The sequence below is a fragment of the Haliotis rufescens genome, unplaced genomic scaffold (assembly GCF_023055435.1).
Source record: "Haliotis rufescens isolate VD_foot unplaced genomic scaffold, xgHalRufe1.0.p SCAF_3, whole genome shotgun sequence".
Classification (NCBI taxonomy): domain Eukaryota; kingdom Metazoa; phylum Mollusca; class Gastropoda; order Lepetellida; family Haliotidae; genus Haliotis; species Haliotis rufescens.
Genome location: NW_025964001.1, coordinates 19,331,289 through 19,350,258, shown reverse-complemented (window position 1 = coordinate 19,350,258; position 18,970 = coordinate 19,331,289).

Genomic DNA, 18,970 nt, shown 5'->3' with positions numbered 1-18,970 from the left:
TATTTTCCTCTATTAATACCGGTTCGCCTTAAGATGGTTCCGACAAAGCTTCTGTGTGGAATTGGTATAACGGAGAACAGAGTTAATCTACGTAAGTGGGACCCGCTTCACCAGACCTCTTGGTCAAGCACCCTTGGTTGTATATGCAGGACACAATGGAAAAGGATTGAGACATGGTCCTTGTTGGGTTATCCCTCCGACGTATGAAATACTCTCTGATGCCATGTTTCCCTTTCCAGAAATGATGGCTTTTTTTATCTGGGGATCTCGTCCTCGGAGCCAAATATGAAATTGGTTGGGTGTGTGTGATTTTATCGTGTATCGTTTTGAGACGGATTTTTTAAGAGGTTTATCTGCTAAATAATGTTTTTCCCCATGTTGTGTGTAATGAGATTTAGGGAATTTATCGCCTGTGTGTTACACTGCGGTGCAGGGTGAGCTTGGTGATTGGTTTCAGTTGGGGCATCTTCATCCTTTGTGGGTGCTTTCAATGAAATGATGGGACGTGAAATCTTTGAAAGGCGGATGAAGGACAGATCACGTAGAAGAAGGAAACAGAAGGGGAGGCATGTATCAGAACTTTCCCTGTCTCCCTTCCTGACATTAAAGCATCTGTATGGGAAAAAGGAGCCAAGTGTGACTCAGATGCAGACTGACCGGGGATGTGAATCTTGGATTGGTACCTACAGTATCGTGCCTTAGACAACAGGGACACCTATAGCCACAGACTGGTAAATAGTTGAGTGGATTGACGGACGGACAGAATGCTTGATAGATGAATGAACAGACAATCAAAGAAGTTACTGACACAGATGTACACACACAGATGAAATTTAACATACATTGATACACAGAGAACCATGCTGACAGGACGATAGAAGTAACGGGGAGAGTGGGGTATAGTTTTCGACGCCATTTGCAGTGTATCTGGGGAGTGGGGGACGCTTTGTAACCTGTAGGGAGACAACCCTGGTTGTCCGAGGAGCTATCCTCCATTACCCAGTGTATTAAATCATCAACCTAATATGATTAATACTCACGACCCATCCGCCATCACAACATTGGATATTGACAGGTTTAAATAAAATGAAACTGCAAAATAGACTGATTGAAACAAGCGGCGATATCACAAGTAGTCGACTCTATTTTAACATTCCGTCTCAAATAGAACTGGAACGGCTTGCAGCATAATAAGACTTTAAATAATTCCCTTCCTGTCTTGGAACTCATGAAAGCTATTGAATCACCAGCTGAAAGTTCATTTATAACAGTCTTCTGGTTCTATGAAACATATTGAGGATTCTCACGGACAACGTCGCGATTTTGGAGGGAGACCTACGCCTGACTCGTATTCAGAAATGCTTTTGATTTGTTGGGACGAGAGAACATATGTGCTGAGATAGTGATGAGGGAGATAGAACTGGCGACGTCACTTCCGGAACGAACGTAGACGGGTAGGTTAATAGAAGGACGGATACCAACGGATACCAACATAGATAGTTCCAAAATGCATGGAATGCTAAATGTAAAGATAGATCCCGCATACCAGAATCCTACATTTCTTCGAATGAACAGATAGACACTAGATGGATCGATAGATATATGAATTGCTAGGTACAGAGATAAAAAATGGTTTTAGATGAATAGATAAACAGAGAGGTAGATAAGGGTTTCTTTATACATGGACAGATACAAAGAGCAGATATAAAGAGAGGTGAATAGACGTTGGGTGGGATCCATCGACAACTATAATGTATACGAATACAGATGAAAGATGGATGAATTGATAGACTAAAGGACGACGAGTGGATGGCTGGTGGTTGAGGTCAAATACTATTAATTAGATTTTTAACATTCCATTTATATTTGCTTTCAAATGACAAGACACTGTCTCATTACGACACCATTAATTTATGTATGGTAACAGATTCGCATGTCTCCCTCGCCTGTTTCAGGCTGGATATAAATCTATCTGGAGATAATTCCATATTTGACGACATTGATGAAGAGAATGTGTCAATTTCCTGTGCAGACTGGATTACCAACCCCCATGCAGAACCTCAACTCGATGGTATTTTCGATTCCAGCTGACAGGACAAAACATTAACTTTGTCCTGTCAGAGGACAAACAGAGTAGTAATACAACGGTGTCTCTAATATGTTCTTAATGATTGCAAAGATCATCTATTTTCTAAATTAAACATCTTTGCTTGTCCTGGCAATATAATTCCAAACGTACCAACCGCAATAGCGTGTTTTTTGTCTTTTCTATTATGTGAAGGAGTTTACTCATTTTCAGTCATCACAACCACTGGCATTTTGTCTTATTCCAGATATGATCGTCGTAAAAAATGTTTTGGCAACAGCTGATTAATCACAGAGAAAGAAAAATAGTTTCATTAATATTCGGTGGAAACGTTGAGAGAAAAAACATGATTTCATATTTGAAATGTGTATGCCAAAAATGATTTCGTATGATGTTTCCGTAATGAGTATTTCCGTTTTTTGCTATAGACCGTTTTTTGTTACTTGTATGAATCGTGTCACAGATTTCTCAGATGATGATATCAGGTTTTGAACTTAGCCAACCAGTTCTCCGTCGTGATTTCCTCGCACTGGTCAATTCCACTAATTTCCCTGGAGGAGATTCACGATTTCATTTTAAAACTCAGTTTGAAAAATGCTGAAAATCACACAAGAGACCAGGGTATTGTTCATGTATGGAGCAGTGTACAGACGTTTTGGTATTATAGCAAGCTTGACCTTTGGTAAAACAATTTACGAGTGGGAAAGAAAATCAAAGTTTATTTCTCACGAACACACGCACGCACGCACGCACGCACGCACGCACGCACGCACGCACTCACGAACACTCACACAAAGCACATCAACGCATTCACACGCCAACATTACAGATCGGACAATTCCGTTATTCATATGGGTCACAGGCGTGCTTACAATGTCAAAAGGATTCATAGCTAATTCAAAACAAGATAAAGCTTTTATTTATCAAATGTCAAACGTCAACAACAATACTATTGAGTTGTCGATGATTTGTGTGAAACATATCTTTGTGACATTTATTGCCATCAGAAAGAACGTTTGAATAGAAATATAATATTTTTAATTCCACAAATTTCCATCGAAACAATAGATACTTTTGAACAAGTTAGAAAAAAGAGTCCAAATGATATGTCGTTTCTTGATGACAAAATATTGATTTTGTTTTGGTGTTGTTGTTTTTTTGCAACATTTTAAACTTTGGCAAGAAGCTGCTGCCGAGTTTGCATCAAACAAAATCTTTTCAGGGAAAATTAAATAGGGGAAAAACAGAAAATATTTCAGGATTATTACGTTTTTTCTCAAGTAGATTAAACATGGTTTGACCTTGCTCGAAAGTGATCAGAGGACTCTATAACCGCGGGCCACTCTTGACGACGGGCTTCTGCACATTCTCCTTCCATTATCGTAATATCACTCAATCTTTCAAACAGACATTTGCCCGGGAGTGCCGCCTGTGAGACGAACGTATTAGAAAGCGCTTTTCACTCTGGGTTCAGAACTGTCTGTCAGTTTTACCGCGTGGTTGAATGGTACGAATTTCTGTGTTGGTGTTAGGGAATGCATGTGTCAGTTGCGTCAATCACCTGTCAGTCAGCCCGCACCTATACCGTTAATCCATTTCATGCTGCCAGTGTAGGAGAGTACATGCTGCAGAACTGCGTGGTGCGACCTATAACACGTTGTGGTGGGGAGCCCTATGCAAAGCTTGGTAAATATGGGCGACAAAACCCTTTCCATATTCATAAGAAATCTCTGCTAAAAGCAAAGTCGATTGTACGATTCCGTCTATATCATGAGCAAGTGTTTCTGAATCACTATCAAACAGTGACGATATAAGGTGTTCGCGAAAAGGTGAGCGTATGCTGCTCCACTGGTGGCTTCTGTCACAAACACAAGCAAAGGCAAGTCAATTGTTCACCTGAAAAAAACACGGGAACATAGGGTACAAGTCAAAATAGGGAATTGCATGGGACATCAGTTTTGTCACTGATGGGTCACATTTGGAATGTACTTTGGATGTCTACCATAAGACATTTTGAAAGCTTTACTGGGGCCTCGGATGTTGCATAACCTCGATCAAACAACGTAAGAGCAAGAGTCTTATGACGTTCTTTGAAATCGTGGAAGAAAAAGCATGCTCCATTGTATCTAAAAATGTGAACACTGACGTCAACACCGACTGGGCTGTTCAACCGACGCTAGTATCCAAAGCTACCGCTTGTATTGTCACGCGTGTCATGCTACTGCCGTTTTTGCAGTGGATGTCGTGCCTCTACCGCTGTTTTCACCACATGTACTACAGCTGCTGTTGTCGAGACTTCGATTATTGTCACTGATGCTATCACTGCTGTTACTGCGGTCTCTACAACGAATACTACAGTACCTACTATGACTGTGCCTGTTGTCGCTGGTCGCGTTTATCGCTTCCACTGTCACTTGCACCACTGCTACGTGTTTAACTACCACACCTACTGCTAGCGTGGCTAAAAACACTACTACTGTTGCTGTTGCTGCCGCATCTTCTACCACTACTGTCACTTATAGGTGTGCCGCATACTCCATGTTGTCACTGTTAAATTTGTAACATGACTAAAGGAGGAAGGAACATGGCATCACATGTGCCATGTAATCACTGCTACGTCACTAGTACAGGAGCAAAGGCGTGATGAACGCCGTCACATTCAAACTATTCGTAGAATTAAAGGCCTAGGTTTGGTGACCATTATTGTTCCATCATTGGTAATATGAGTGAAAGACTGATGAACATCGAATCATGTTTCGCGCCTACATCATTACATCGTTAGTAACACAAGTAAAAGCTTGATGAACATCGAATCATGTCTACTCTATTATTATTACAAAGTTGGTTAAACAAGTAAATGCTCGATGAACACTGAATCATGTTCCACGCCTTCATTTATTTGTTAACCCACTGGTGACATGGGCGAAGGCTTGATGAACATCAAATGATGTGACATGCCGTCATTGCCATATGCATATCGCTTGAAACAAAACTTAAGGCTTCTAGATAATCAAACCTTCACTGTAACAACGTTATATCACATGAAAAGTTGAGATAAAATCTTGCATTACGTCCAAGTGCAAAGGCGACATTAAGAGGCGACTAACGGGATCTGGTGGTCAGACTCGCTAACTTCGTTGATGCATGTCATCGTATCCCAATTTCGTATATCGATGTTCATGATGTCTATCACTGGATTGTCTTGTCCAGATTCGATTTTTTACAGACCGCCATCATATTGCTGGAATATTGCTGAGTACGGCGTATAACAACAATCAATGGACAACCAGTGGACAATCAATGCCCAATCAATGAACAATATGTGGTCAATCAAAACCCAATCAATGAACAATCAGTGATCAATCAATACCCAATCAATGAACAATCAGCGAACAATCAGCGAGCAATCAGCGAACAATCAGTGAACAATCAGTGAACAATAAGTGAACAATAAGTGAACAATAAGTGAACAATCAGTGAACAATCAATGAACATGTCCCAGTTGAAATGAACTCTTCCTCAGTCTCCCGGATCGTCACCTGAACTGCATTTCATTACAACCAGCTGTTCCTACCTATTACCTTAGTGAAGCCTGTGATTGAGTGGTGCTCATATCACTTACAGCTACCAATAACCTGTCACTCTGGAATATAAACCGGGCTTCCATTTACCACAACTCGGCTCGACATTGACCATTAGATAACCCCGTCTCTCTCATAACTGTATTTATGTACATCGTTCTGTCGATGGCATCTATTTCACATTGACCGGCTGGAAGTGACAGTATGGTACAGAGCTGCTTGCGTCCAGGCCTGAAGACAACGTGATCGATAGACGTGTGTTTAATTGCTCTTCTTGTCCATATCTTGCGATACACACGTCATCTGCTATGTAAAGAACGCGCTGTATGCATTTCAAAGGTTTGCATTTCAAAGGACATCAAACACTGATTAGTGATGAGGGCTCCCCGTGACTAACACCACGGTTGTGTGGGATGTTTGAACAGAAGTGAACAGAATCAATCACGGGATTAAAGAATAATGTAAGAAATAACAATTTCATTCCAAAGATCAAAGCTTTGCAAAGCATGACTCTAAAACTTTTATCTGAAATCAAAAATTCAAATTGTGAAATTAATTATCGTGAAAATGGCACAACGCGATAGTTTATTGCAATTTCATCTTGATGTTCGCCTGTGTTATGCAAATCAAATGAATTTATCAATTTGAAGTGTCAATTTCGGCCATACAGGCGCTGAAACAACACCTCCCATTTGAACAGGAATTTTATATCGAGATATGGAATACACAAAAGATAAAAATAACAAAGACTTTAGAATGTCAATTAAAGGTGTCGTTTATGTCCACGTGAAATTGAAATATGTGAAAAAATAATAATTGAGTGTTGATATAAAAATGCCTTTGTTACCAAGGTATTAAAATTAGACGTTTCACAATTGAAATGAAGCAGGGCATTCACAACAGGGCATGTCATGCTGGTGATTGAAACTATTCTCTATCATTTGCTGACTCATGCCTCGCAGATCATAACTCTTTGTCGTCAGTTGGAAGTGTAGTCACAGGGAAAGAACACATCATACAATGCGACTTTGACAACGAACACACAAACCAGTGGTTGGTAGTATGATTAACGTCCAAGTCGGAGAGAGATGACACGCAGTTAGACACGTAATAGAGCTTGTGTCCCCCAGGTATGCAAGAAACCTAATAGTAAAATCGTAAGTTCGCATCCCAGATTCGCCCTGCTTCGAGTAAAAAATTCATCACGTTGGGCTTTCATCTCAAATAAAACTTATAGGTTGGGATATAACTCAAAAATAGTACAGAGACTTCGTTAAATCAACTCGCTTACTCGATAAAACCTACGATCATAGGATTCTAATACGCCTAAGGGACGCAACTTAGCAAAGTAGTAGATAAGCACTGACCTTAGTAGAAGTAGCAGCATTAGCATTAGCATTAGCAGTATCAGTAGCAGCGGCAGCACTACTACTACTACTACTACTACTACTACTACTACTACTACTACTACTACTTCTACTACTAGTAATGGTAGTAGTAATAGTTGTTGTTTTTGTTGTTGTAATTGGTGCTTCTAATACTGATGGACAGATGATATACCACTGGCAATTAGCTGAGGTCTACATATTTGGTTGGCGTTAGGTGTTTTATAAAAGTACAAATTGGCCGGCAAAATGTGATCAATTAGCTGATAAAACTGCCTTCAGTGTCAATAGTGTCGTGGAGATATATAGCGTGTTAAGTAATATAGTATTGAAATGCAGACGTACAACGACACCATTGCTCATATTATGAACTAGTGCTGTTCACGAAACAATGTAAAAGCTACGATGTAGAGACATGGTTTATTACAAAACACAGAAAGAGCTACAGTGTTAACATCAGGTTTTCACGAAACAATGTATACATCAGGTGTTTACGAAACAGGTGAGCATCACCTATTGGGCAGTAAACGTTGTGTACAACAAACACGTTTTATTAGACTACATACAACATACAGAATACATGCATATCCTAAGCCATAAGCCATAAGCCATATCTTGCACCAAACTCACCAAAGTCCACATACTTGTAAGCCACCCCTTGCACAAACCAATCCACACACACACATGTAAGCCACACCTTGCACCACACCAATCTAGACACAGACAGGTAAGCCACCCCTTGCACCAAACCAATCTAGACACAGACAGGTAAGCCACCCCTTGCACCAAACCAATCCACACACATGTAAGCAAACCCTTGCACCAAACCAATCCACACACACATGTAAGCCATCCCTTGCACCAAACCAATCCACACACACATGTAAGCCACCCCTTGCATCAAACCAATCCACACACAAATGTAAGCCATCCCTTGCACCAAACCAATCCACACACACATGTAAGCCATCCCTTGCACCAAACCAATCCACACACACATGTAAGCCACCCCTTGCATCAAACCAATCCACACACAAATGTAAGCCATCCCTTGCACCAAACCAATCCACACACACATGTAAGCCACCCCTTGCATCAAACCAATCCACACACAAATGTAAGCCATCCCTTGCACCAAACCAATCCACACACACAAATGTAAGCCATCCCTTGCACCAAACCAATCCACACACACATGTAAGCCTCCCCTTGCATCAAACCAATCCACACACAAATGTAAGCTACCCCTTGCACCAAACCAATCCACACACACACACACACACACACACACACACACACACACACACACACACACACACACACACACACACACACACACACACACATGTAAACTGTCCCTTGCGCCAATCGACACACGCACACATACACATGTAAGCCACCCCTTGCACCAAACCAATCCACATACACCTGTGAGCTTCCTCAGGAACCACACATCCTCCTTGTCGACACGCTGCGCTGTGTTGGGTGATTCCTTCCAACACGAGTGTCTCCCAACACCACCAGCACCAGTTGTTTGTGCAGAGCGTCACGATCACAAGAGTCATTGGTAGCGGGATTAATGGTTCCCGTGTAGACAGCAAGGCAAGGCTGTAATTGTGTCTGTGTCCGGGGAAGTAAATACGCCCTGTTAAATATGATTTGCAGCACTACTCATGTGTGCATGCGCCATGAATGCTGATTACACGTCTGCCTTTTGTCCAACTTTTTCTCCTTCTTTCCTTTTTGTCTTTTAATGATGTGCCTCAGAAATGTGTCGGCATGTATATTGAAAGCGCGATCTTATGAACCAGACGAGATCATTTGTGTGTGTGATATTTTTGCATCCTGAATTGAACATATTGTTGTCGTTTTGTTGTCTGAAATGTGTCTGGCTGCTATTGAAGTGGCAAATGCAACATGGCCATGAACCATGTATAGCTGCCAGTTTGTATGTGTATCAATGTTTCATACAGTTAATTCCATCGGTATATCGGCGTGATACAAAAATCTTATTCAGTTCGTGTCAACCTATCGTTCCTGAAAACCTCCCGTAACTCGGGGTTTTATGTTGGATCAAACCAATCAGGTTTCTGATGACTATATCCTTCTTCTACCAGAGACCATCCTGAGAACTATTTAACATACCTTTCATAATTTGCTTTAGACAAACATTTATTCCCAGAAATAAAGTTATCTTTATATCTACAAAATATGAAATAGAATACAAATGTTGGCCAAATAGGGCAATGCTGATCTTCAGAGTTGAGGCAATCTAGACTTCTAGACTTGCCAAATCATTCGAGTTGAATTTCTTTTCTATTTTATTCTCTATGATCTGGGACTAATTTTGCTTGTAAAACTGTGACTAAACCTTCCGCCCTGCCCAAAGACTGAAAAACACCAGAAGCATTTCTTTCCTTTCAGACAATCAAAGTAAGATCGTCAGACAATTTTCAATATCTTTCGCCAAGTTAGTACGAAGGACTAAAACGTAGCTATAATGTATTGTTAAACAGGGCCCTAAGTAGCAATACAGTCAAATACAACAGCACGCAGTTCAATATTGTTTGTTAGTTTACGCCACAATCTGCAATACACTTACTATACCATGGAGGTTTGTACATTATCGAGTCGGAACAAGGAAAACTAGAGGTTGATATAATATGTAACGCCCTCCCTCCACCCTCGTGGTCCGATGCCACGCTATCAACCAAGTCACAGAGTCCGACCTCACTATCCATTACGCCAGCTCTCACGCCAAGCACAGGTTCTGGGGACCAATTGTACACGGGAAACCCTACAAGGTTGCAGCTTAGACAATCTTATCATGTCTATAAGTTTGACAACTTAATTGGGGGATCATCAGCACGGTCAGTGAAGCGGTGCATTTCAGATAATACATGAGGTTCTGCAGTTCTTAAAGCTATCATGCAAACTGACAGCCTACAGCTCGGAAGGCACCAACAGTTCAGTCAGTAGAGCAGGGGATGGATACTGACAGCCTACAGTTCAGTCAGTATAGTAGGGAATGGATACTTACAGCCTACAGTTCAGTCAGTATAGTAGGGGATGGATACTGACAGCCAACAGTTTAGTCAGTATAGTAGGGAATGGATACTGACAGCCTACAGTTCAGTCAGTATAGTAGGGAATGGATACTGACAGCCAACAGTTTAGTCAGTATAGTAAGGAATGGATACTGACAGCCTACAGTTCAGTCAGTATAGTAGGGGATGGATACTGACAGCCTACAGTTTAGTCAGTATAGTAGGGAATGGATACTGGCAGCCTACAGTTCAGTCAGACTAGTAGGGGATGGATACTGACAGCCTACAGTTCAGTCAGACGAGTAGGGGGTGGTTACTGACAGCCTACAGTTCAGTCAGTAGAGCAGGGGATGGATACTGACAGTCTACAGTTCAGTCAGTATAGTAGGGAATGGATACTTACAGCCTACAGTTCAGTCAGTATAGTAGGGAATGGATACTGACAGCCAACAGTTCAGTCAGACTAGTAGGGGATGGATACTTACATCCTACAGTTCAGTCAGTATAGTAGGGGATGGATACTGGCAGCCAACAGTTTAGTTAGTATAGTAGGGAATGGATACTGACAGCCTACAGTTCAGTCAGTATAGTAGGGGATGGATACTGGCAGCCAACAGTTTAGATAGTATAGTAGGGAATGGATACTGACAGCCTACAGTTCAGTCAGTAGAGCAGGGGATGGATACTGACAGCCTACAGTTCAGTCAGTATAGTAGGGGATGGATACTGACAGCCAACAGTTTAGTCAGTATAGTAGGGAATGGATACTGACAGCCTACAGTTCAGTCAGTATAGTAGGGGATGGATACTGACAGCCTACAGTTCAGTCAGTATAGTAGGGGATGGATACTGACAGCCTACAGTTCAGTCAGTATAGTAGGGAGTGGATACTGACAGCCTACAGTTCAGTCAGTATAGTAGGGGATGGAAACTGACAGCCTACAGTTCAGTCAGTATAGTAGGGGATGGATACTGACAGCCAACAGTTCAGTCAATATAGTAGGGAATGGATACTGACAGCCTACAGTTCAGTCAGTATAGTAGGGGATGGATACTGACAGCCTACAGTTCAGTCAGTATAGTAGGGGATGGATACTGACAGCCTACAGTTCAGTCAGTACAGTAGGGAATGGATACTGACAGCCTACAGTTCAGTCAGTATAGTAGGGGATGGATACTGACAGCCAACAGTTCAGTCAGTATAGTAGGGGATGGAAATTACAGCCAACAGTTCCGTCAATATAGTAGAGAGTGTATACTTACAGCCTACAGTTCAGTCAGTATAGTAGGGGATGGATACTGACAGCCTACAGTTCAGTCAGTATAGTAGGGAATGGATACTGACAGCCTACAGTTTAGTCAGTATAGTAGGGGATGGATACTTACAGCCTACAGTTCCGTCAATATAGTAGAGAGTGTATACTTACAGCCTACAGTTCAGTCAGTATAGTAGGGGATGGATACTGACAGCCTACAGTTCAGTCAGTACAGTAGGGAATGGATACTGACAGCCTACAGTTTAGTCAGTATAGTAGGGGATGGATACTGACAGCCAACAGTTCAGTCAGTATAGTAGGGGATGGATACTTACAGCCTACAGTTCCGTCAATATAGTAGAGAGTGTATACTTACAGCCTACAGTTTAGTCAATACAGTAGGAGATGGATAGTAAAAACCTCCAGTTGAGACACTACATATAATTCAGGCAGAACATACAGTAAGTAAAGAACAATGTATTCTGGTAGAGCCTATAGTTCAGCAGCACCTAAAATTCAGAACGAGAATACACTTCAGACACGATCTGCTGTTCAGATAGTACAAAGTCATACGGTTTAGAAAACAACAAGTAACGACAATGTTTAGTGACAGAGCCTACAATTCAGACCGCAGCTACAGTTTGGTCAGCACCTACAGTTCACACATGAACAACCTGCAGTGGTGATGGATGGTCGTCACAAGGTGTCCCTTCAGTCGGGCGAGCAGTATCCGCTGGTTATTATATGATGTGTAACGGTTCTCCATTGACAGAATTGTACCACTCGTGAGGCCTGACTTGACAACTAGCGGTGGAACAGTCCCAGGGGGCTATAAAATATCCCTGTAGTCGAGCTACAATGCCTATCCAGCTGTCATGTTATTGTTTTACTGTAGTTTTGGAACGAATGATATCGCGTTTTCTCGTGGGAGGATAACGTTATTGAAATGTTTCCACAAAACATGCTTTGTGTATGAATGATTTATATTTCAATACTAACGTTTCAATTATGGGCACTGCAATGATATTATATTTCTGAAAGGGTGACTACTGTCAAATGTTTATTTTTGAGTTATTGTTCAACGAAAATATGAATCAGAATATGATATTTAATCGGTATCATGCTTTCATGAGGAGAGAACAGCTCTTTAAAATCTCAATGATAATACTTGACGCCGAAAGATGCTTTAAGAAAGAAGTTTTCAGTGCTAAATTCGTGAAATGATGCGACTGTGTTTTGATTATTGTTTGTCAGATGTTTCATGTAATTTTCACCAGTACTTTGCCTTTTACGCCAATTGAATCTGTTACAGCACATAATCGAGACTGATAATTCAGTTGACGTTCTATATCTACATCGGAGTCAGAAATATTGCGTCTTCCAGACAAGCATGAGGTTGACATGGGCAAGGTCAACCAAGTTATTGAACTTGACCACACGACCATTTTATTCATCTCTTACACTGTAAAAATGTGTTTAGAATGTAAACACAGACAAGACATGTTAGATCTTAACATGATCAGGAATGTTCTTAAATCCTAAACGGATTTCTATGTAAACGCATTTAGGTCTAAACTGAAATAAGCTATCGTCCCACAGCCTAAACACCACCTTAACACAACATCCCCATAACATAAACATTTTCAGAATTTGAACACGTTTAAACATGTTTCGAATTTAAACATGTTTAAAGTTTAAGTTAAAACAAGTTTTGAATTTTAACATGTTTTAACATGTTTCAAATTAAATAAGTTTCAATAAAGTGCATATTAATAGGCAATAAGTCATATATGGATGAGATGTATGAAATATATTGAAATGATATGTGCAAATTATATTGACAGGCACTTACATAATACATATAAAACCAGGACTTGCAGGAAAAATTGCTAAAATATTAACATACAAATTATCAACTTAACCAAACTCGGTTGATGTTGACGAGGAATTGACACTTGTGACAACAATCTCCATAGTACAGGCGGTTAAAATGTAAAACTATGGGACAGAGAACGTGTTTAAGTTTGTGTTTAGGATCTAACACGTTTTTAATGTACGACAGTCATGGGTTACATGGGAGCAGTATAAGCCCGAAATTCATTTGGGTTTTGAATATTTTGGTGCATTAAGCATTTGAGTGAATTTTTTTTTCACAGTATTTTTAATATATCGAGCATGTCAATTCTCAGGAAAATGCCCCAAGTGATACAGGTCTTGTACGTTTTGCACCTTAGTAAAACCCGAGAAACCCCGAAACATAATCAGAGAGAACCAGGATTCGAACCCATGACCATATCGATTCTTGGCTCTCCAACAGGACGCAGACAGCGGATTGTGGCGCTTTAGAAGAACTGGGTCACCCGTTCCCTTTTGTATAGGTTGGATATTTAATATTTAAAGCGCAATATAGCATTTGGTAATTGCATCAATAACTTGTCATGTACATTTAACGGTTACGTAAGTATGGGAAAAGGACGCATCACACGTAATTTTTCACTCTTTTGATGAAAGCTATTTTCTCCAAAATCAATGCTCTTATGACATCCTGACGCCACAGCGAGAATGTACGTCTACTGAGGCTGACATCTGACATAAGTTGGTTAATCAATTTCACATACCGCTGTATCAGTGTTGGGGAATGAAGACCCGTAAATGATATTAACACGATATGGCATATGTCTCTGACACACTGGGGCAGATTATTTCACAGATCGGGATATAATTAGAGAAAGTAACGGACACTTGCGATATATTACGGTGACAATTTACGTGTTTTAGCTCATAGACAGCGTTAGTTTCTCTGTTAATAATGTCGTGTTCTAAAGAAATATAACACCCCATAACGTACGGCCGCACATTTAACCTGAGTCCCGGGCGATTGCGTATAATGACGAACGGCGAGAGTAATGGAGAGTTTGGGGGAGAAATTCTTACAGATTTATATGATTTCAATATTTTTTTACGACAAAGCTTTTGATAGTTTAGCATATAGTGATGCTTCAAATTGTGTATTTATAAGTAAGGTGATATTCCTTGTGGATTCAAATTATTAATATATGAAATTAATAGTTTTAAAACCGTATCTTTTTTAATTCCATTCCAGGAAATAATAATATTACATACAAATCATCTCACCACGGCTGGAATGGGATCTCCTGTGTCATTGAGTAAGTGACTTGGGTAACGTCGTTGTGAACAATTGTCCAGTTATACCCTTGCGTGTCAGCTTAATGTGGGACGGAAGCCCGAAGTCATGCAGGTCTCAGATGTTAACTCCTTTGGAGCAACCCACGAGCATTGGGAGAATGTAGTCGGTGTTTAAATCATCAAGGGAATATTACCTCATGGATACACGCGTGGACTGGAACAGTACATGATAACTCCGCCTGCCCATCTCATGAAAAGAGACTGAGGACCTCTCAGTGGATTAAGAAGACAACTGGATGAAATCCATTCGCCACCACAGTTCAAATTACAAACAAATGACGACCCGTTACAAAGTAACATTTGTCGCTCAGGTCAAGCCAACGTGAATGCCCGTTTTCTCAACGTGCAACCAATGTTTCTAACCTGATCAGTTGTAACTTAACACAGAATTTCTCTCGCTGAGGAATGTTTTTTGATTGGCTGGCTATTCTTAGCGTCCCGTCATTCAAATCTGGTTCAAACCCAAGACAGAGTATTTATCGAATATAATAGAGATATGATGCACTGGTTGAACGCGGATGGCGATGTCAAAATGATATAAAAGTATGTAAGGTTTACAAATGCTTCTTATCATTGTGCCGGATAATTAATTGTCATGTTGTCGCCCTTTCAAAACAAGCATCATAACTAACCAAAGCGGGCATCGCGACAATGCCACATTTTGACCATTCGTCGCATTGGCACGTTGTTGCACATTTAATAATAATGTCCCTTCGTCGCATTGTCGCGTTGTTGCACATTTGATAATAATTTCGCGTCGTCGCATTGTCGCGTTGTTGCACATTTAATGATAATGTCGCATCGTCGCAATGTCGCGTTGTTGCACATTTAATAAGAATGTCGCGTCGTCGCATTGTCGTCATTGGTAAAATCAGTAATATATCAGAAGCGCGACAATGCCACAAATGGTCAACATATCGCGTCGTTTGCTTGTGTAATGCATCCCTTCTAGCATTCCATAGAAATCTGACGACAACAAGAAGAAACTGTTATTATGTATAAAAACAACTCCTGTAATTTGGAAAACATTTCAACACCAAATGATCTCCTGTTTGATGTTGCTAGCCTCTTACTTTGTAAAGGACTATTTTTCAAGTGGACCTTTGCAAGAAACCCCTATATGGCATTATGGACAAACGGAGGGTTCCATTTTGGTAAAAGAAAACTGCCAGGCCAAATGTACTAAACAGATCACAGTTCTTTATCAAAGCTATTGATATAATCAGTAAAGCATGGATGGGGTATATCAGCCTTAATGCATTGTCTTGTATCCCCATATAAAAGAAATACTCCGAATTTACCGTTTTAGCACTTCTCTAATTCCTTTGATAGTCTCGAGCGGAGCATCGCTATTGGCGGGCGAAGAATACAGGAGTTGGACTAATATTACTGATGAGTTTTCTTTAGTGCAATTCTGAGACATGAAGACTGCCAGTTGGAAACCTAATCCATTGACGACTGTGCTCACAAGCCCAGTTCCGTGGACAAATTTGGTAAAGGGGAGATAATACCAGAATGATCCTTATCATGATAGATGTTTTTGTTTCGATAACAAAATAATGAATACCAATTTGATTATTTTGGCACCACTTGGTATATAGGTCAAGATAAAAGGACTTAATATTACATGTTGGCATGATCTGTGAGCTGTAGACACAGCTCGATGTATGAACTGCTCTTTTTCTATGATGTTTCCTTTATGGAGTCATGCCCAAACAATTCTTGAAGGCAGGCATAGGGCTACAGAACCATTGGTGCCATTGAGCAGTTCTGGCTTTGGTTAGAATGGTGGATCTAGGCGCCAGAGGGTCGAAGAGTTGGAACATCATGTTTATCTATCTAGGGAGTATCCACATGCACAAACACACAGCCCGTCGTCTGAGAGGGGGCATATTTTGTTCACTAATTATGAAATATGCAACCATGTGGGTCTTGGGATCAATACATGCGCGCCTCATCTTTTAATCTCTCTGACCTAATATTTGTCGAACGTCGATTGTTCGTCTAGTGGTGTTATTTGCTCCTGCAGGACCAGCCAGACGAGCAGTTTGTCAGCGCAGTGTGTATTGTTTACCCTTACTTCCCTCAAAGCAAAATATGTTTTGGGAAAATGTCACAATTCGACTGGGTCGGGAGGGCAGAGAATTGGAAGACGACGGCGGGGCCCTACCGTTGACTGGGGAACGAATTCCACCAGAAGCCGAGGAGGGTCTGTCAGCAAATATCCTAGTTCATGTCGACTCCGCGAAATCACGTATACCCAATCGATTCCATTGGCGCAAATTAACATTCAAGCGCAGCAAGGATGTTGGAAAATGTCTTTAATAGCACCTCGAGGGCTCATTTACTACCAGTACGCCATGTGATTAGACAGCCCGAGAGCTTGGCGGGAGTTTCATTCTGGAGATTGTGTTTGGATGAAGATCGCTCTTACGTGTGTTCAGACACCGGTATAAAATTTGTAGGAAATTCTTCCGTGTAGCGAGTACTCATTACCACCGTGACCCTAGTGCTATCACGCCCCCCTCCCAACTACCACCTCCCTCCCTGCTGCTGCTCATGTCCTCTCGAACTGGTAAACATCTTCCCCTCGTCAAACACAAATGACAGGCGAATCTCTTAATGTAATGCTTCCAAGCCTTAGGCGGACATCCTTCATTTGTATCAATATTGTGGTTCGTTTCAAAGATGACAGCGTATCAGGGATATGTCATTTGCTTCTATTACCGGTTGAAATCGATTTTGCTTTTGTATGTCACATTTCCACCCCATTGACAAATAATGTTAGGACCCTTTCCTTAATTCGCTTATTGTTGACTAGTGCTTTCTAATGTTTTACTGTCGTATATGCTGTTAATAGCAGTTGGCATGTGTAGAGATTTACAGAGCAGACACATGTGCTGCTGGTTTTACAACATTCAGGACAGGTTTTGTTGTAAAAAAAAGAATTCATAACATATACAATAATCGCGTTTAGTTTTCTGGAGAGTGGGGACTGGAGTGATGAATTTGGTTTATTTCTTTGGTATCACGGCGTGTTAGAGTCATGTGGGAGTCAAGCCCGATGTGATGCATTACGATGAAAGTCACGAGCATGGGCATGGTGCTGACAAAACCTAGAAGTATAATCGCGAATCTTGGATTCGAATCCACGACCACGGGTGTTTGGCACGACCAAGTGACACAACTCACTTGGAAATTGCGGCGTCTTAGATGACTGGGCCAGACGTTCTCCAGGACGAATGTAACAGATCGTCAGCTGAATCCTACACTTCTGATTTGCTTCTTCATGGCTGATATACTGCAGCAATATTTCTGTGTACATCCTCCGTCGCTGTAATATGTCTCTATCGAATCTGGTTGTATTCATATGTCGGATAATAGGTAGTTCAGTCTGGGAATAACATATTATGTCAGCCCACCGTTATAAAGATGTAGCTGGAATAAAAAAGTGTGGTAGTGTCGTGAGCCACAACCCCTTCAAGCAATGCGTCAGCGGAGGACGTCACGTCACGAATTCACAGAGTATATCCACGTGTGGAATCAACCGGGTCATCGGCGTGATGATGGATAATAATAATAATAATAATAATAATAATAATAGTAGTAGTAATAGGCCATTTATATTGCGCATCTTCCACACCAATCAGGGGCATGTTCAAAGCGCTTTTATGACCCCGGTCACTGAATTACTGTGCACTCAAAAATCATTTTCAGCTCCCTTGGGAGTATATAACCCAAGCTGTCTGTTAGGCGCTCGACGGTTAACAACCACATTGCCATCTCATTCTACCGGGTACCTATTCACTGCTGGGTTAGCAGAGGCGATCAAAGTCACTTGCAACACTCCCAATGAGACGCCACATGTGCTTCAGGGTTGGGCGGGACCGAAGCCCTTGGAACTCAGGAGCCAAGCTGCCGAAACGCGGTCGCCCATCCAGGGACTCTCCGCGACCGACCTGGCTTAACTTCACCTGATTTGTGGCCTTGCACTGTGCACAGGACCACGTGCCACCACATCACGTTAGCCAATAGCAATAGATACCCATTCCCTGGCATAATTTTAAAGCATTCCAACGGGGGTATGTATTGCTAATTATCATCCAAAACTGGCTCCCACAGGAGATATCGCCTGGATGAGATCACATCACAATTACATCACAATGCTTTGCAGACCATTGTGACGTCACTGGTTACCATGACGTCACAATCAAATGACATCACTAATCGCTCTGCTACTGAAGCTGTTAAGCAGTATTTTTTTACACTTAAGACACTGCTTATTACTGTCTACAAATTGAAAAAGTTGGGAGAATGATATTGGATGATAAATAAAATCTCACCCTCGTGTCTTTTGATATCAAATATATCAACACTCGTTGATAAAAGTGGCAAATATCCTCGGCAA